This window comes from Palaemon carinicauda, chromosome 31 (assembly GCF_036898095.1).
Source record: "Palaemon carinicauda isolate YSFRI2023 chromosome 31, ASM3689809v2, whole genome shotgun sequence".
NCBI lineage: Eukaryota > Metazoa > Arthropoda > Malacostraca > Decapoda > Palaemonidae > Palaemon > Palaemon carinicauda.
The window spans coordinates 21,350,961-21,372,996 of record NC_090755.1 but is presented as its reverse complement, the minus strand read 5'-3'; the positions used below and the strand labels follow the sequence as shown (position 1 = coordinate 21,372,996).

Below are 22,036 nucleotides of genomic sequence, written 5' to 3'. Positions count from 1 at the left end.
AGTGGATATTTCCTCGTTGTGGGAATTATCGGTACTTGTCAAAAGTATGGAGCAGACCTATTCTCCCTGTGAGATTCAACTTCCAGCAGTGCTGCAGTCTTTAAAGAGAGCTCCATGTGAACCGTCAATTGTCGCATAAGGACATTAACCTAAAAACTGTTTCTGCTTGCCCAGAGTTCAATGAAAAGGGGTAGGCAAATTGCATGGGATTTTGTATTCATTCTCTCATTTTGAACACTGGAGGCAGGTCATTTCTTTGTAGCAAAAACTCTAAATCAATCTACCTTGGATTCCAAGTTTTCGTCTTTTACAATATCTTCACTTGGGGAAGTAACGGATGATCCAGATGAGTTACTTTTGTCTCTTGTAAGGACATTAAGGTGCTACCCTAAAAGAACCCGGGCTGCCAGAACCAGGTTGCAAAACCTGTCCGTAAGCACTGGCCATAAGCACTGGCAGAATAAAAAAAGTCATAAAAAATACAATATCCTTTTGACTGCAGAGGAAAATTAACAGAGCATTACGTCCTAGAGCCATCTGAGCATCAGAACAAGTGAAGGTGCACGCCCATGAGATCAGAGGAGTTGGTGCTACAGTATTCTTGCTTTAAAAAAAAAAAATATTTCTTGGTAGCTCAAGTTTTAGACGCTGGAGTAAGGAAACATCGAACCACCTTCACTCCATATTATGTGCGAGAATTCACTCGCAGGTCGTTAGACATGCTTTCACTCAGGCCTGTGGTTGCTGCTCAGTAAGTGGTATAGTGACCCTAGCTCCCTTACAGGACCAAAATTCTCATGTCCAAGATAGAGGTTACGACTTAATTCTAATTCGAGAGGGAGAATGTCTGGCCCTTTTTTCTCTTTTCTTGCCTCCCTTGGGGTACAGCTGTTGGAATCCTATATAACTGGACAGATGTAGATACAGTTGATCCTCTGTCTTTGTGGGTTTGGTTTTTGTCGGTACAGAGGTCCGAATAGTATTTAAAAGTTTTGAGTGTCCACTTTTTTAAATCGTCCGCACTTCTTTGCACCTGGTTTTTGCTCAGTTAACCTCCATGCACAGCCCAGTAATAAAAACAAATATACATGACAACTTTATAGATAACACATCATCACATGTAAACTATTCAATGATAAACACTGCAAAAAAATTGTAATTATAAAAAAATTAAGAGGTTCATACAGTGATGAAAATATAAATTTGTATTACCGTAGTTATAAGAAAAGCTCTCTCTCTCTCTCTCTCCTCTCTCTCTCTCTCTCTCTCTCTCTCTCTCTCTGGAAATTTTTATTGGATTATAGTTATTTAATTGTTGTATGCTTGAATAATTTGCTATTAGAAGATTTGTTATTTCTATGAAGAAAAATCAAGAAATTAGTTTGTGGAATTTGATAATCGGTAATTTCCTTATTTGCTAACCAAAAATTTTTCTCTTTCAAAAGGAAAACATTAGAATGATCATCAAATGAGGATATAAGATTTATTCAATTATACTAAACTTAAACTTTGCTTTTTCAGTAAGAAACACAATGGTCAAACTGGAAATTAAGTTTGTTTTTACTGGCAGCCAGTTCAGTTAGCTCATTAATAAGTTAAAGCTGTCATCCTTTTTTATACATAATCCCAGGATTCTAAATGAGCCAGTTTGATTATAGGAGCTTTCCTCCACCTAAGGATAATTTCCTTGGTAAAGGATGAGGGTTTGTATTCGTGTAGGATAAATCCCAAATTTCTAAAAGTAACTTGTATTTTTCCTAATTATACAAACCAGTGTCATTTAAATTACACTTTCCACCTCAAGCCCTTGGTAAAGGTCAGTGTCTACTTGGTGAGCTGGCAGGGGTGTTGCCCTTCCTCCACTACCCGCCAGTAATTATTTACACCTTGTTATAAATTGTAACAGCCGAGTTTCCAGCTACGCTGAATTCATACTCTTATTAAAGGACTCGGGTTTGTATAGTTAGGAAAAATACAAATTGCCTTTTAAAAGTTGCCTATTAACCCTTTCACTACGAGGCAGCGGATCTGCCTTCAGTAGCTGTGTAAGAGGTTTGTCACCATCGGATATACTGTACATGCACACATGATAACCTACATATCCATGTTTTATTTGTTTTGCTGCTGATTACAGAATAAATTTTTCATAAGTTTGCTTTATTTTCTATTGTTTCACTCTAAAGAATTAAAAATCTTTCTATTCACAAGTAAGTAATTGTAGAATAAATTTTCAGAATTTGTGTAATTATTTTACTCTAAGTAATATTAAAGTACTGGGATTCTGTGAAAATAAAATTTCATATTCATTGTGAAGTTATTGTGATTTCGTAATAATTCCACAATAGATAACCGTTGAAAGATCTAAAACTACTTGTCGGTAACGGATTTTATGTTGAGTGAGTGAGTGTATTTCATTCATTAGACCAGGGGTTCCCAAGCTTTTTGCACTCGCGACCCCTTTGCTAAAAATCTGAAACCCATGCGACCCCCTACTTAGGGCTTACTATCATCAGCTTAATTTTCCTTTTATTTTCTGTTAAGGAGAGGGAAAGAAACATCTAAGAAAACATTTAAAATTGCTGTAATTATTTATTAGCAAATTAAATCACATTGGTCCAACCTGAATTCACAAAGAGGACATATATTTCTTAAAATAATATTAACATAGGTTTGAACAGCTATCCAACCCAGCTAGTGGGATGCCTGATGTTGCATTTCAGCAGCAAGCTTTGAAATTCGTGGCCGAACGTTTGTTAGAACCAGTCTCATGTCATCTCCAACATCCAATCTGTTCTTATTCTTTGTTTTCATATTGACAAGAGTGGAAAATCCTGCTTCACACGAGTAGGTAGAAGCAAATGGAACAAGGACACGTAAAGCTATCATGCTGATTTTGGAGTATGACTGATACATACCGCACCAGAACTGAGTCACGGATTTCACCTTGAAGAGATCACGAGCTGAATAGTCAGTCGTTCCTTAGATCCAGATATTCATCTTGGATTTCATCTGGGATGCTGGATACATCAAGTTCAGTACAAAATGGGTTCCTTACCAGGGCCTCCCGTTCCTATGAAAGCTTAGGCAAGTAACACTTAACTTCCTTTTCTAGAGACTGAAGATGTTCGGTAATCTCATCCTTGAGGAACTGATCCAGTTGGATGTGAGACTCATCCATCACTCCAAAAAGTTTTTCAAACATAGCGATGTTTCCAAGATTGGTTTTCCGACGCAAGTTTTGCAGTTTGGAAACAAAGGCCCGAAGACTATCTTGAAAAAGGAGAACATGTGTTTCCCTTCCTTGAAGCTTCAAATTGAGCTTGTTCAGCTGGTCAAAAATGTCGGCTAGGTACGCAACCCTTTTATTCCATGCTTCATCTTCGAAGAGGACAACAAGATCTTTCCTTTCTTGAGTCTCCAGGAATAGCTTTATTTCATCTTTCATTTCAAAGACACGATTAATAACGTTTCCTTTCGACAACCAACGTACTGCTGTGTAGAAGAGAAGGACTTCGTGGTCAGCATTCATGTCTTTACATAGTTCTTTGAATAGGCGAGTGTTGAGTGCTTTAGTCTTGATATAATTTACAATTTTGATTACAGATTCAAGCACTTCCTGCAGAGAAGCAGGGAGAGTCTTACTGGCGAGAGCATATCGGTGAATCATGCAGTGGAAGCCCTTTGCTTGAGGTGCTAGCTTTTTCGCTCTCGATTGGAATCCTGATTTCGATCCCAGCATAGCTGGTGCCCCATCCGTACAAACCCCACACACGTTTTCCCATTGAAGATCTTCCTCTTGGAAAAAAGTTGAAACTTTTTCTATCGAATCTTTGGCCTTTAAGACACCGTTCATGCCGTTTGAAGAAATTCAAATCCTGTCATATCAAAACAGCATGCTTGCCAGACACAACTCACCTCTACTGCTTACTTATCTCCTTGTTAAAATAAAGTAAAAATGTTGAATAATGCACACTTTGGAACACTGACTAGTGGTGAGTAATTTACGAGCCGGGTATAAATTTCTCAATGCATACGATAGACACGTAAATAATAATAAAAAAATGCCCGACTAAGAACAAATAGATACACGTGAAACATATTGCCAGAAGAGCGAAAAAGAAGTGTAATCAGCAAAAGGTTGTTACTCGAAGGTTTTGCAGAAATAAGTTCTTTTCTATAAATTTCTGTAGTTTTGTCCACCAAAAAATATAAAAAATTCAGACAGATTTTTCATCTATCTCTTGATAACTTTGCTCTTCCTTTTGCTAACAGCTCTACATTAAAAGATTGTTATTCAAAGGTTTTGCAGGAATAACTTCTTTTTATGAATTTTGTCTAACAAAAATACAGAAAATCATACAAGAACTAAAATAACAATAACTCACATAAAGATAGGCATCAAATTTATAGTAAATCGTAGCCACTTAGAATTCAAAGAGAAAACTAAAACTGTCAGAATAATCAAGTTTGTCTTCAATATTCAAGTCACAAGTGGAAAAGTGAAATAATCCACTCCGTAAATGACGGGAAAAATCTAATCCATCGTTTAAGAAACAACATATAAACGTCAAACAAAATACACAAACATAAGAAAAAAATAAATTTTCAAACATGATAAACAAGAGAATAATAATCATCACTTAATAATAACTTACCCTAAAATATAATACCCACACAAAAATATACATATGAGAATGCAGCAAGGTATCACACGTAGCACACGTTTTGCTTTGCACCGAAACAAAATAAATGTAAGAGCATGAAAAATGTAACTGATGAAATAAAATTAATGTTATCCCAAGCTACTTCTAACAAGGCTACGCGACCCCCCAGGGGGTCGCGACCCACCGGTTGGGAACCCCTGCATTAGACAAAGAAGTTCTGGTAATTCCAGTTTTTGGTATGAAATGCGCAGTTCACATTTGCATGACAAATATTGCCTATAAGGTCAGTAAATGGAAATATGACATTAGGTTAACTTTTACTCAAGAAAACTATGGACATATCTAAGGCATGAAAATGTTATATTGTTGAAATGATAATTGAGAAAATAAGGAATAAAATAAGAAAAAAATTTGTTATCATGTTTACAGTTATCAGTCACAAATGTGATAAGTTATACGATATTGAGCAAATATCCTAAGTTGCCTGTGAAATGCAAGTACATAAATGATGTAGGAATTTGGAAATTTATGAAAAAATTAGGGGAAGATTAATATGGATTGAGACATTTTCAGGTAATTTATACTATGGAGATAATTTGATGTGATTTTAGAGACAGTATAAGAGTGTGATGGAATTCAGTCAAACAAGCTTCCAACAACTTGCCTGATGGGTGTTTTGGGTGGCGTTGTAGGTGGGAGTCAGAGGGCGAGTACTTTGGGTGGGGAGAACGACCCAGCTACGTCTCACATAAGAGAGTGCTTTCTTTGTCATTTAAACACACATGCTAACATAGAAATACACTAAAGTAACCCTTACATACTCATGAATAAAGACTAGAATAGCAAGTGTTTCGGTTAGTGGTGGGGCGAGACGTGAGGATACCTACGTCTCTAAGCTGGGGGTGGGTGGCAGGGGGTTAGAGTAATGCTTCGCATAGGGAAGGTCGCCTTTGGCCAGAGAGAGTGATGTGATTTGATTCTACTGGTGACATAAAAACACACTAAAATAACCCTTACACAATCAGGAATAAAGGCTAGAATCCTAAAGTGTTGGTTGGCTGAAGAAAAGAGGAGCAACTAGTATCAGGAAGGGGAGGAACATTTTTAGCGAAATATCCTAGGGATGATATTTGACTGTGTGCTGTACTCTATTGAATCATTTATGAGTGAAGTTAACTTTCATATGGTTTATATTTGTAAATGATGTATCCAGTACATCATGTGTATTACCGGCCATGTTTTGACGTCAATTGGATGTCATTGTAGCAAAGGTATTAATGGCATGCAACATTTTAGGTCTGATATTTCAAGTATACCATTTTCTATACATATTAAGTTTTTGTTCATAATGATTTATTAATGCTTTGTACCTTTCAAAGAGCTTTACATAATTTCATGTTAAGTAATCTTAATATATTTTTATTTTAGTATTTGCTTTTGGATTATGTACATTCTTGTGGCTTTCAGGAGATCTATACGGATGTGACCTTGGCGTGTGGTGGAAAATTTTATCCTGTGCACAAGCTTGTCCTGTCAACGTGTAGCGACTATTTTCTCCAGATGTTTGAGAGAACGTCTTGCAAACATCCCATCATCATATTGAAAGATGTGCAGTGTCGAGAAATGGAGGCTCTGTTAAGTTACATGTATGAGGGTATAGTGTGTGTGCCTCAGAGTGATCTGACTCAGTTGATAATGGTTGCAGAGGCCTTACAGATTAAGGGATTAGCAGTTCCAGATGAAACCATGTGTACAAATAATAGGTTATCACACACCTGGAGCCCAACAGATGATCGAATAAGCCCTCATGCAAAGCGTCTAAGACACGGGGACAATGGTGCTGGTGTGTTTTATCAAAGATACCCCGATAGCCTTAAACCAAAGACCTTAACTGGCATACCTTCATTTTCATCTGTACCACCTCAGACCCTCAATTCCAGTCCATCTGTTCCCTGTATTGGAAAGCCTGTTCAGCACAACATTCGTCCAGGTTTCACAACAGTCCGTTACTCGCCGTATACTAGAGAATCTGAACGTCAGCAAGTATCTCCCAAGCCAATTCAGACAATAAGCATGAAAGAATTTTTAGGAATGTTTAAAGGTGACCAGAAGCAGAGCGACTCAAAATTGCCCATTTCTCAGAATGCAAGTGAAGGGACAACCACCTTGCTGACTGAATCTTGTTCCACATTTACGGATAATGATAAAGTGGGTTGTTTTAGAGTTCAGTACAGTACGTGTGAATTTAATGGTAATTGTATTGAAATTTTGTATTATAATTTTTTTTCCACTGTCATGTTATATTGCAAGTAGCTTAATAGACCTTGGAAAATAATTTTTATCAAGTCCATTTTTCATCAAAGGCCTCTATAGGTTTCTGTCATTTCAGGAAATCATACCAGAAGCTGTTGTGAAAGTTGAAGTTGAAGAGGGAACAGAGCCAGTTAATGTTGAAGACCTAGCAGAACCACCCCCTGGTAATGAATCTGAAGCTTGCTATGTTCATCCCCAGTCTTCAGCAGACCCTCTTAAAGCTGAACCTTCTAATGGGGAAGGGGTTAGTATTCTTTCTCTGGCACTCCCTCTTAACAGAGTTTGATTGTAATTATTATTAGAAATGTGTCAAGTTAGACCATAAACAGCTGTTAAGAGAATTAGAATAATTATAAGTGTTAAAATAAGACCGTAAATAGCTATTATTTGTCATTCTAATACATAACTGCTCCTAAAATATTTCATTTTGATGAAGCTTGCCCGAGTCATTGATACTGCATCTATAAAGTGCGAGCGTCTCGATCTAAGAATAGTGTAAACTCTTCTTTGTTGCCACAACAAATATAATAAAAAGCACTTTGTTCCTATACGTAATACAAACCTTAGAACTTTAATGGGAGTATGACCAGTAAAGCTGAAAACTGGCCGTTAAGCTTTTAAAGAGGTAAACAAAGCTAGCTGTCGTGTGGTGGGGAAGCTCCAACCACTGTGACTTCGGCTACTGTAGAGTACATACATTACGTATTTTCCCGGCACTCTTGTTAAAGAATTCTAGTCTGTCTTTCTCTTTCTGGATTGTGTCCTTTGATTGTTGTTGTTATTAATGTCAGCTCCTTGGTCACACTTGTGGCTATGTTCCAGCAAACCTGGTAAGGGCAGTATGCAGTGGACTGAGTTTGCTAAGGATTGAATGAAGTTCAAGAGAGGATCTTTGGACTCTGCTTTGGATGCACCCAAGCTGATGTCCAAGAACTGCCAGTATGGAGAAGGTTAATCTTTTGGGGGAAGGTATTCACCATGGTAGTGGTGGATGCTTTTTTATCCAGCCTGGTAGCACAGGATCTGACACCTGAATCAAGCGTGTTGGCTGTCTGTCTTGGATGAAGTGAATTCTCAGAAGAACCAGTTCTGTTGGATGCTTCGCAGTAATCTTCCTGTTATCAGCAGTGGCAATAACATGGGAGAGTGCTCAAGCTTCACAATACATATCCACCTGTGTGACAAGACACCCATTTATCGGAGGGACCAACAGTTTGCAAAACCAATTGCCGACACCTTTGAGGAACATTGCCAGGAGTTGTATGAAATAGTAATAATTGAACCCAGCATCTCTAACTGGTCTTTGCCCATTGTTCCAGTCCACAAGAAGGACAATAGTGACAACAGTACCATCATTCCTCCTTATTTGTTGGGGGTTGGGTAACAGACGCCTGTGAAGAGTGAGAATCCGCGAATACTTGGTGCCTTAAGGTGGGTCAACTCTTAACCCTCTTTAGACATGACCCCTGCCTAGGTGTGGTTGACTAACACACTAGGTAACCAACTGTACTGCACTACATTTTTTAATGTTTTTATCATGGTATTGTAGTTCGTACTACTTTTCAGAAGTAATTTTACATCATTAACACAGCTTCAATACAAGATAGGACTACTCAACACAAAAGATATTGCCACACCACGCAATGTACAGTATATATACAGTTTAACCCCACAATAACAGACTAATAAGGGGGAAGGGGTGTCCGTACCACAAATAGTCGTTATATCCGCAATATGTTTCCTGAAGCATAAAATCGAACAAAATCATACCAAAGTTTGTAGACTATAGGCCTACTATCTATGGCCAAAATGTGGGTAACATCAAAACGAGCAGCTGGGATAAACTTGCTATTGTTTTTCACCTTTGGATGTCATAATTAAGGAATGTAAATTAAATGAAACTCAAAAATGTAATAAAATTAAGGAATGTAAAATGAAACTCAAGAAAATAGAGATTACTCTAATCCTAAGGGGACTGTCCGCCATGGTGTTTTGACATACCAACTTTCAGAAATCAAAAATTGTTTTATTGCCTCTATGTATGCATAAACATAACGTATGCGCTCTCTAGAAGTTTCAGCCAATTATTATTACAAATAACGAAGATATAGCGGTCTTTAAATGATGACGTCATCCTTACTGCGTTGTCCGCATGACTGAGTTTGACAGAATCGTCTTTGTGTTTATTTTTGCATATATATAGCGATTTTTTTTCACTTATGTTTCTAAATCTTGTACTTCTGGCAGAAATGGAAGCCATTGGTAGAGGGAATGTGAACGAAATCTATGTCCTACGAGAACAGTAGCTAGAGTTTCCAAAGACGTATAGAAGTTATAATGCATGTGTTTGTTTACTTGCAGTTCGTATGTACATTGTGTTTCCACAACGTCCTCGGGAACTTTATTGCAAGGCCAATGTTACCCAAGGTCATAGAAAGAACAAAAAGTAAGTAGTAGAGAACAAGATAAAAGAACCAAGAATAGAGGGAAACATGAATAACAGTACAAAGCTGAAACATGCTAACTAAAACACTGGCAACAATGAGAGATCGCTGGCAACTCATGACATCTTTACGCCAAGTGTAATAGTAAACTTAGTATTTGAATACCTTGTTTAGGGTGCGTTTATGTAGGAATAAACAATAAAAGTTATAATAATGATATCTTGATTCCTTTAAGAAAAGAAGCGAAAATTTGTTGCAAAACTTTGGGAGCTCGTAACTCAAAAACATACTTATTCACACTTGGGTACATTTTGTTTCATTTATTTATTGTTCAATTTTTGAGAGAAAGATATCATTGAAAAGAGGAATAAAAATCTCACAATTTTGTGAGACTGAATTTGCATTTTATTTCTACTTTCTTTTTCACGATTATTTTGCGTCTAGATGAGGACAAAAAATAAAGATTCATAAAAAAAAAAGGAAAATCAATATTAGTCTCTCAGAATTGTTCGGTTTATAAAGTAGTTTTTATGGTATAAGATTTAATACAATTGGTATCATATTAATGGGGGAAAATGTACCTAAATTTTTTTTTTCAATCATGATTTTTGCTAATAAATCAAAGAGGTTTTGATCAAATGACTTGAAATTTTCATATGATGAAGGTATTATATATTTCTAAAACATGTAGAAATGGTGTATTTTGGATCATTGAAAAAAAAAGGCAGACGGTCCCCTTAAGTGTGGGCTATGTCCAAACAAACTGAATACAGCGCTGGAAAACTGCTGCTACTATTTTCCCTACAATTAAAGTTAAAAGAAAATCATGAAATAAAGTTTATAATACATTGTTTTTAAAGAAATGAAGAAATAAATGTAAACATTGTACAGTATGTATCCATATGTAAAAGGACCTTTAGATTATATGAGGTAAAAAAGGAAGACAATTGTAATATATCTCGTATCAGAAATATAAAGTGTCTAAATCATGAAACCATTTGTGTAGGCTTATAAGCTAGGTCTGGTTATGTTAAGATGTTATTACAGATTTTACTTGATGAATGCTTAGAAATTCAAACTAAAACGGATTCTACATCATACTTTCCCCACGTACGACACCCAAAAGGGAAAACATTTTGTTTCATAGGCCAATCACAATGACTGAATGAAGCATTTACACATCGAAGTGATAAGTAACGATACTGATAGCTCTTAGTAAATTGTATCAAAAATCTGTTATTAATTATAAGATTTTTTATAAGTTTGGAAATTATATTAAAAATTACTTTACTGTATATTCATATGTGCGTATAGCAGAGGTGAAAGGATGGTGGAGTAGATTGCACCAAAAGACATTTGAGACTTGTCTTCAGGCTACTACAGTCTACTCTTCCTGTTGGAGAAAGCAACTGAAGGCTAACCAGCACTATTTATGGAAGTTAGGTTCAGGATGTAATGGTATGTTATTTTCCAAGTTCCATCAGAGAAGGAGACCTCATTATTTCATTGGCTCTAAAGAGTCAGTACTCCTAAGTGCCTATTCATTATTCCTATTGGAAATAGCTCCACTGTAATTGTAATTAAGAGTAATGATGTGTTCAGAATGTAGGAATTACACCACTTCTTCCTTAATAGAGCTGTATACCAGACAGTACTACATTGGATCCTTCTCTCTGGTTACGGTTCATTTTCCCTTTGCCTACACACACTGAATAGTCTGGCCTGTTCTTTACTTATTTTCCTCTGTCCTCATACACCTGACAACACAGATTACTCAAGGGGTTACTGCACTGTAATTGTTCAGTGGCCACTTTCCTCTTGGTAAGAGTAGAAGAGACTCTCTAGCTATGGTAAGCCGCTCTTCTAGGAGAACGACACCCCAAAATTAAACCCCTGTTCTCTAGTCTTGGGTAGTGCCATAGCTTCTGTACCATGGTCACTACTGTCTTGGGTTAGAGTTCTCTTGCTTGAGGATACACTCGAGCACACTATTATATCTTATTTCTCTTCCTCTTGTTTTGTTCAAGTTTTTATTGTTTATGTAGGAGATAATTACATTAATGTTATTACTCTTCTTAAAATATTTTTTTCCTTTCCTCGCTGGACTATTTTCCCTGCGGGGGCCACTGGGCTTATAGTATCCTGCTTTTTCAACTAGGGTTGTAGCGTAGCAAGTAATAATAATAATAATAGTGGTACTGTATCTTGAATCAGGTGACGGTTTACTTGTTTTTAGCTGGGCTCAAATAGGTAATTTCGAAACTTGTTTAAAGCGTCTTGTAATGGACATTGCACAAATGTCAGTACAGGCAAGCCTTGTTATTTGCGATAGTTAGGTTACAGACACAGGCGCGATAAGCAAATTTTTGCCAAAAAATACTACACTAGGGTGGACTGACTCCTAACCTAAAAAGTCACCGTCCCTTGCCACGAGCGGGTGCCCAAGCTGATGATTAACACAGTAAATACTGCCTATTGTTTTTATTTGGATTCTACAACAGTTTATAATCATATGTACAGTACATTTGCACACATGTACACTACGTACTGGACACAGTAGGGTTACAGTATTGTGCTAAGATAAATTTTATCGAGCCATCATCATCCCCTTACTGTTCTGTATAACTAAAGTTGTTCTTATCTAGTAATACTGTTCTGTAACCTAATACTCACTGATACTGTACTGTATATTACTGCAATATTACTACAGTACAGCTGTTGTATGTTTTTGTTTAACTCGTAGCCTACGCTGCTACTCCAGTCGCTTAACGCAACTTATGTGTTCTCTCTTGTGCAGGATGTTATCTATACTTTCTTAAACAGAAACACAGTTTATTTTATAAAATAAAAACTTAAATATCTCGATAATAATACATACATACATATACCAAGGCACTTCGTCCAATTTTGGGGGTTAGCCGACATCAAACAAATGAAACAAAAAAGGGGACGTCTCCTCTCTATGTTCCTCCCAGCCTGACAAGGGACTCAACCGAGTTTGGCTTGTACTGCTAGGGTGGCACAGCCCACCCTCCCACATTATCCACCACAGATGAAGCTTCATAATGCTGAATCCCCTAATGCTGCTACCTCCGCGGTCATCCAAGGCACCGGAAGAAGCAGCAGGGCCTACCGGAACTGCGTCACAATCGCTCGCCATTCATTCCTATTTCTAGCACGCTCTCTTGCCCCTCTCACTTCTATCCTCCTATCACCCAGAGCTTCCGTCACTCCATCCATCCACCCAGACCTTGGCCTTCCTCTTGTACTTCTCCCATCAACTCTTGCATTCATCACTTTCTTTAGCAGACAGCCATTTTCCATTCTCTCAACATGGCCAAACCACCTCAACACATTCATATCCATTCTAGCTGCTAACTCATTTCTTACACCCGTTCTCACCCTCATTACTTCATTCCTAACCCTATCTACTCGAGATACACCAGCCATACTCCTTAGACACTTCATCTCAAACATTCAATTTCTGTCTCTCAGTCACTTTCATTCCCCACAACTGCGATCCATACATCACAGTAGGTATAATCACTTTGTCGTATAGAACTTTTTACATTCATGCCCAACCCTCTATTTTTTGCTACTCCCTTAACTGCCCCAAACACTGCATCCTTCATTCACTCTCTGACGTACATCTGCTTACACTCCACCATTTGCTGCAACAACAGACCCCAAGTACTTAAACTGATCCTCCACCTCAAGTAACTCTCCATCAATATGACATTCAACCTCGCACCACCTTCCCCTTCTTGTACATCTCATAACCTTACTCTTACCCACATTAACTCTCAACTTCCTTCTCTCACACACCCTTCCAAATTCTGTCACTAATCGGCCAAACTTCTCTTCCACGTCTGCAACCAGTACAGTATCATCCGCAAACAACAACTGATTTACCTCCCATTCATGGTCATTCTCGTCTACCAGTTTAAATCCTCCAGATCCATAAACGCAACATACACATCCTTACCTTTTGTAAATATTTCTCGCATATCTACCCAACTGTAAAAATCTGATTCATAAAACCCTTACCTCTTCTAAAACCACCCTGTACTTCTAAGATCGCATTCTCTTTTTTATCCTTAATCCTATTAATCCGTACTCTACCATTCAGTTTTCCAACTACACTCAACAAACTAATAACCCTTGAATTACAACACTCATGCATATCTCCCTTACCCTTGTATAGTTGTACAATACACGCACAAACCCAATCTACTGGTACCATTGAGAACACAAAACACATATTAAACAATCTCACCAACCATTCAAATACAGTCACACCCCCTTCCTTCAACATCTCAGCCCTCACACCATCCATACCAGATGCTTTTCCTACTCCCGTTTCATCTAGTTCTCTCTCTCTCTCTCTCTCTCTCTCTCTCTCTCTCTCTCTCTCTCTCTCACATACTCTATTTTGTTTCTGAAGTGTTATTGCATTCTAGAAAATTAAATTATTTAAACAGTTAATTGAGCTTTAAAAAAAAATTTATGTACTTTTGTTTGAAATTTTGGGTGTATTTTATCAATAAGTGTTTTGGGGCTCCGAAAATACTTTAAAACAAAAGCGCACGAATGTTTTATTAAAGCACAATTAACTATTACGAGAGAGAGAGAGAGAGAGAGAGAGAGAGAGAGAGAGAGAGAGAGTGAGAGTGAGTGTGTCGGTAAATTTAACACTACATGTACTTGTGAAAACGATGAACAAGACTTTATATGAAAAATATTGTATACTGGTAGCTAAGACATGAAAATAATATTTTGTGGAGATGATAGTTGATGAAATAAGGAAGGAAATATGAATAAAATGTGGTCATTGTTCTTGTTATTGAGGAAATATCCCAAAATCAGTAAAGTGTAAGTGATGGTGTAATATGGAAATTCATAACAAAGTAAGGGGAAGTTTTATATGGATGGGTACATTTTCAGGTAATTGTATATATAAAATGGAGATAATTTGGTGGGATTTTAGATATTTTGTAATGGAATTAGAGTGAAACGGTAGCTATTGACAACTTGCATGATGGGTGTCTTGGGTGGTGTCGTAGGTGGGTAGGGGAAGGAGGGACTCTGCACAGCTATGTCTCAATTTAGACAATATTTCCAGTGGGATTTGATCATGTATAGCAACATAGAAATACAGTAAAATACTTGATCACGGATAAAGACTAGAATCGAGTGTGTCTCAGTTGGTGGTGGGATGATATGTGAGGAGACTTGCATATAAGTTGGGAGGTGGAGAGTTGAGTAATGCCTCAAGTAGGTAATGTCAACATTGTCTAGTGAGTGATAGCCTTTGTACAATCAGTTATATTTGGTATGTCATACTACACACCATTATACCTGGCTTGTTTTGACATAAAATGGGCATCATCACAGTGAAGGGGAAGATATTCTTGAAAACCAAAACATAAGAAGGAAAATAACTTTTAGAGGAACGAGATTAAGTGAACTATGGCTTCCAGTGATCTTAGACTCCTGCTGCAGACTCCTTTATATCCAGTCATTTCTCGCTGTTGACTGCTTGCTGACATTCATCGCATTGTCATCTTTGTCCAATGTCCCTAACGATTTGTTGTACCTTCGGCAAATACTTATGTTTCTCGTGGGTTCCCAAAGGCAAGAGACCTACTCAAGTTGATCATCATGGCTATCTTAATCATATCATGGTCATCATCACAGGACTTGTTTGGAACTTAACCTACTATTATTATTATTATTATTATTATTATTGCTTGCTAAGCTACAACCCTAGTTGGAAAAGCAGGATGCTATAAGCCCAGGGGCTCCAACAGGGAAAATAGCCCAGTGAGGAAAGGAAACAAGGAAATAATGAAATATTTTAGGAATAGTAACAACACCAAAATAAATATCTCCTACATAAACTATAAAAACTTTAACAAAACAAGAGGAAGAGAAATAGGACAGAATAGCATGGCCGAGTGTACCCCCAGACAAACAGTATGAACATCAGGTGAGTATAGAAATCATTAATTTTATTATTAAAATTCTGATTTTTATTTGTTTACTTGATATTGGACTACAACATAGACAGAAATGTTCATAAAATTTGGTATGATGCAAGGTAAAATATTGATCCAGGATACAGTATTATATAGTACTGTTTAGGTAAATGCATGTTTAAAAGTCAAAAAATGTAGTAACAGGTTTGGCATGTCTTGAAAGTAGCTTAAACTGATACAGTATAAAGATATAAAGTACCAAGGGATCTCACCAGCAAGTTTTTCACTTTACTTTTATATGTCACTGTTTAACTGTACGCAATTTGTATAGTACTACATTATTATTATTATTATTATTATTATTATTATTATTATTAGCCAAGCTACAACCCTAGTTGGAAAAGCAAGATGCTATAAGCCCAGGGGCTCCAACAGGGAAAAATAGCCCAGTGAGGAAAGGAAATAAGGAAATATATAAAGGATGAGAACAATTTAACAATAAATCATTCTACAAACAGTAACTATGTCAAAACAGATGTCATATATAAGCTATAAAAAGACTTGTCAGCCTGTTCAACATAAAAACATTTGCTGCAACTTTACTTTTGAAGTTCTACTGATTCAACATTATTATAAGTTAGTTTTACATTTCTAGATTGTTATAGAACTCGCCTGAAGGAATTGTTCTGAAGAGAAAATTGTAATCTGTTAATTTTCAAATTTTTTGCAGCCAAGTAATAAGACAAAGAAAATTCGTAAAATATGAAGAAAAAAGAAATGCATAAAACAATTTAGCTGGAGCCAAAAAAAGTTGCTAAGGACCGTTAGTACTGTCTGGGACCTGATTATATATAGTTTTAAATCATTTATATGCTTTGAATCTGGCAATTTTATAAATTTTCTCTTGCTGTTAGGCAAATTTATAGTCAGATAACATGTTTTTCTAAAATATTGTTTGTGCAACTCACCCATATTTATTCTGTAGGAAAAAATGAGTGAGTCATCAGGTAAAGAAACTACTGATGCTTCCACCTCCAAGGGTTTTGACCAAATGTCAGATTCAGGTAACTCGTATGCAAAAGCAAAATCTAGTGGTGGAGACAGCCATTCCTGTACCTCGCATCATTCACAGACTGTAAAGGTCGAGAAACCAGATGTGCCATCCGTTTCCTCTAGCCACTGCAAAGTAAGTTCAAAGGATTGTGTATTATTTCTCTCTTTAAATGTGTATAAAAGCAATTATTCTTTTCTTCTTATAAACTATTTAGTATCAGCTTTTTCAGCTATGGGGATTGAATGCAAAGTGAGTTTTGTCCACTCATATAGGTTGTACTTTATTTGTTTAAAAGTTTGTTAAGCCTAGGTCTTCATCTAGCCTCTTCCTCATTCCATAATTAGTGTACGCGACTGGTCAAAAATGCTGGCTAAATATTTAGATATGCACACCTATTAAACTATTCCCACTCCTCCCCCTTTCCTGACTACTGCATGAAGTTTGGGCAATTTGTTGGAGATAGTCTTTTCCAAAGTAGTTGCAATTTATATTATTGATTTAATAATAGATGGATATTTCATTGTATTGAATTGGCTGAACTTTACGCAAAATGTCTGCATACCTACAGCTTGGAAAAATTTTATAATGTTAATTCACAAAAGACCTGAAAAATTACTGCCCAGTAAGTTTACTCTTCATAATATATAAAGTACTGTATTTACAAAGATCATATAAGGCCGGATAGAAAGACTATTAGACTTTAATCAACCACGAGAGCAGGCAGGCTTTAGAAGTGGGTATTCAACAACTGACCATATCCATGTAATTAACCAGCTAGTAGAAGAATCAATAGAGTATGACAAACCACTATACAGTATATGACATTTAGACCATAAGAGCTTTTTATTGTCGAAACCTCAATAGTAATGAAAGCCCATCAAAGACAATGAATAGATAACTCTTATGTTAGAACACTTGAAGATATCCATACAGGACGTACAGAACTTCTAAAACCACATAAAGATAGTGAGAATAATCTGATTGAGAAAGGAGTTAGTCATGGAGACCTCATCTCTTCCAAATTATTCACAGGATGCCTTGTAGTAGTTTTTAAAAATTTAGGTTAGGAAAATGTAGGATTTAATATTAATGGGGAATACCTAAACTTGAGATTTGCAGTGACATAGTTGTGTTAAGTGAATCATGGGAGGAATTGCAAAAGATGAAAGATTTGAATAGCAAAAGCAGAAATGTAGAACTGAAAACTAAGTTGTTGTTCAATTAAAATGCAGAGAAACTACAAATAAAGAGTTATGGACAAACCTTTAGAGATTGTTAATGAATACTGTATATGGACTGTACTAACGACACAGTAATTGTTTCGCCAGTACAGAGACCAAAATTAATGAATATACACTGTATATGGACTGTACTTACGACACAGCAATTGTTTTCCTAGTACATGAGACCAAAATTAAATGAAGGATAAGCATGAGATGGAGAGCTTTTGGAAAACAAAATGAGATTATGAAAGACTCTTAATTCTCTTGTTTTTGCTAATGGCAGCAGTGATTGCTAAAAGAGGATTCGACTGCATTTCATGAGCATGTAATTGAAAATTGCTTTCTATTCTGCTGTAATGTAGGTCCTTTTCAGCCTTTTTTTTCCAAAACAGCCCAGTCTCATCATAATGGAAAAGTTGCTGTGGTACATAATGCTTGGAATTTATGACCCTTTTAGAATTATCAAAAAATACTTGTGCTACCAACATTGGAGCTCTCAGCAACGCAGCCTCACAGTGTTGCACAACATTGTGGAAGCCAGTTCTTCTAAAAATTCTCAGTGCGTCTCCGGCTCTACTTGAATATTGCTTCTTCTTCCTTTTGTGTTGATGTACCTGACACCTTCCCAAGGTAAGCATTCAAGGCTTTTGCCTTTTCACAAATAAGGTTTTCAGTAATACTAACTGCTTCTCGTTTATCCAAACGAGAAGCAACTTCTCAACATCTAAAACATGAGGTCATTGTTGTGTTAGTATTGTACTCCTTTTGCAACCTTTTATCGCTTTGATAGCTTCTTTGTTTTTCAAGATTGTAGATATTGTTGATATTATAAGATTGAACTTTTTTGGGAGTTTATGTGCGATACATCATGCGAAGAAGACTTTTGTTATGGGCTGGGGCCGAAGAATCTTGCCATGTAGGATTTGTGACGACTCGTTGGAGAACTAGGCCCACGGATGAAAACGCTTGGAGTGTAAGCGATCGAAGTGAGAAGAGGTTGTCTTGCAACTTGTGGGGATTGTGAGGGACAGAAGAATGACAGGAGACATTTTTTGTGCTGAGGAATCAGGAGCACTTGGAGACTGGTTTTCTTTGTTAACATCTGCGAGAACCTCCAATAGCTGTTCTTCTACTGGGCGCTTTGCTACAAGGAAGCGATTCAAGTTCTCCTCCGATGGTGAACCTTTGATGCCCAACGACAGCCACAGGATGCGTAGAGCTTTGGCTTTTTGTAAGATAGACTCACCTTGAGGAGAAGACTGTGTCGGCTCTCTAGAGGACACGACAACTCCCCTTGCCCCTGGGTGTGCCTAAGAGTTAATTTGCTGCCGCTCTTACTCAAATGGATTCCTGAAGAAGCCACGAGAGAACCTGAATGAAGAGTCCTGGGAGAAGAAATAGACCTAGGCTTCTTTGACTTCGAGGAAGACCCCGAAGGCAAAAGATCCTTTTAGGCTTTTCTTCTTCCTCCTGCCAAACTTTACCCTCTGGGAGGGTGACCACTCCTGACATTCATTACAAGGAGATGCCTTGGCACAAACATGGCCTCTGCACACTCAGCATAGTGTATGAGGATTAACCTCAAGATAACTCCTGAAAGTGCTGCAGGACTTCGGCAGCACTCCCAGTCTTTGTCCACACAAACTGCATTATCATACAAACCTACGTAAACACACTGGAATTAGAAAAAGGAAAGTTAGTTAAGATTGAATTTGCACTCGCCGATGGGATCACTGGAAGATCAACATTTATACATGGTGGCCTCCTAGTGGCTGGGCAGTGAACTACCAGCTGGTATGTTTACACCTGGAATAAGATTTTAACTGTCGATTTCCAGCTTTTGCTGTATTTTTTTATTATCGTGAAGGGACAAATAAGTGTTCTTAGTGTATCACTTGGAGAATTCACAGGCCTTTAAGAAGTGCAAAGTGTAGAGGACTTGTCTAATCTTCATATGGACATCCAACAGCAAGGCTTCGGTGACTGTTATCTTGTTCATCAAATGGACAAACAATGTTTTCGGCTCTGAAGCCAAGATATACCTTTTGAAGACAAGCCTCCCACTCCAAGCCTAAAGTTATGAACAATGCTCCTACCCATTTTATTATTATTATTACTAGCTAAGCTACAACCCTAGTTGGAAAAGCAAGATGCTCTAAGCCAAAGGGCTCCAACAGGGAAAATAGCCCAGTGAGGAAAGGAAATATGGAAATAAGTACATGATATATGAAGTAATGAAAAAAATAAAATAAAATCTTTTTAATTAAAAAAATTAACATTAAAACAGATATTTCATATATAGACTATAAAAAGACTTATGTAAGTCTGATCAACATAAAAAAAATTTACTGCAAGTTTCAACTTTTGAAGTTTTACTGATTCAACTACCTGATTAGGAAAATCATTCCACAAATAGGTCACAGCTGGAATAAAACTTCTACAATACTGTGTAGTATTGAGCCTCATCATGGAGAAGGCATATCTATTAGAGTTAACTGCATGCCTAGTATTGTGAACAGGATGCAACTGTCCGGGAAGATCTAAATGTAAAGGATAGTCAGAATTATGAAAAATATTATGCAACATGCATAATGAACTAATTGAACGATGGTGCCAAAGATTGATTTTAGATCAGGAATAAGAAATTTAATAGACCGTAAGTTCCTGTCCAACAAATTAAGGTGAGAATCAACAGCTGAAGACCAGATAGGAGAACAATACTCGGAACGAGGTAGAATGAAAGAATTAAAACACTTCTTCAGAATAGATTGATCACCAAAAATCTTAAAAGACTAAGCCAATTTTTTGTGCAATTGAAGAAGACAGACCTAATGTGTTTCTCAAAAGTAAATTTGCTGTCGAGAATTACACCTGAAATTTTAAAATTTTCCTACAAAGTTACAGAAACATTATCAATGCTGAGATCCAGATGTTGAGGAGATGCTGTCCTTTACTTACTGTTATATTTTGAGTTTTGTTGGGATTCAACTTCATAGAGGCTTTACTTTTGTTAATTTATTTTAAATAAATAGACTGTTCAAAAGAATTAGATGAACACTTGCTACATTAATCCTCAAGTGAACATTGTTTTACCTGTGCACAAATGTAGCACACAGGGAATGAGGATTGGCTTTTTCAGACAAAATCCTATTTAAAATACATTTTACAAAATGCTGTGCTATCTGTGCTATAAAATACATGGTAGACATATCTGACCAAAGCTGCAACAGACACTAGAAATAATTAAGTGCAAACAAATATTTTCAATAGAAAGCTTGAGAGAAACACTGTTAATGTGTTCTGTGTCGATGACGAATGAAGAAGAATCCTTGCGGCTGTAAGTCAGCATGTGTATATAGTATATTTTTTTAATACATTGGAGGAGTTATTAAGGTTATACCTTACCCACAGGTATTTATGAAAATAAAATAAAATTGACAAAGGATAAGAAATTTCAATGATGTCAATCATAAGAAGTTATTTTCCTAAAATGAAAGATTCTAGATATGTGAAGCAAGAATTTTTTCTACTATATTTTAACATGTAAAGAAAACTTACTTTATCACTTATCCAATCCTAGAAACATAAGGTGAAAAGGTATTTTAGGTGATCCAACTGTCTAAGTTTGTGAAAGCAAAAATATTAAAGTGATTACTGTAATAATTTTTTTTAACAGTCAGATAAAGGTTATTGCATTTGCCTGAAGTATTGTGTCCTGTGCAACATAATAGGTTGGACCAAGGGTTCTTTTATGTTTCATCCACTCTTATGGCCAACTTTCCTGTTTTTTTTTCTATTTCAATCATTTAATTCTCATTTATAAAAAATGCATCATTCTATTTCTGTCTAGAAATGTTTGAACAGCTTTGCTTGGGTTTCAAGAATAATCCAGATATTAAATTCACCTTGTAATATAGTGCTTTATCATTGGATTTTTAACCTTTCCAAGTTGTACTTTGATAGAAATACAAAAAAACAATCTCATTCGTTTTATTGTAAGGTTCATGAAGGTTATACATGAAATACCGTTTGTACAGAGAAAATTGATCATGTGTATTTTGTTCAATTTCAAATTAAAAATTGGTCAGCTGAGATATGAAAATTGTACTCTGAGAAACTTGAGACATTTTATTAAAGGCTGGAATAATAACTACTTTATTCCAAAATTATCTAACTTTGGCTTTGCAAAATATAACCTGTAAAGCTTGTGAAGCATAAATCTCTCTTTATTTTAGCTTATTGGATTTCCTCCACTTCTCGCTGTTGTTCCTTTAACCATAAAATTAGATTGATAGAGAATAAAGAAACTAAGGTGAACTAAGGCTATTCACACATGGAAATATGTAAATAAACCTCTCCC

The 22,036-nt window shown here is 36.5% G+C and overlaps 1 pseudogene; it reads left to right on the top strand.

Annotated features, from left to right (window-relative positions):
* Positions 1–22,036, top strand: part of LOC137624337 (zinc finger and BTB domain-containing protein 7A-like) — a 100,683-nt pseudogene that overhangs the window by 42,697 nt on the left and 35,950 nt on the right.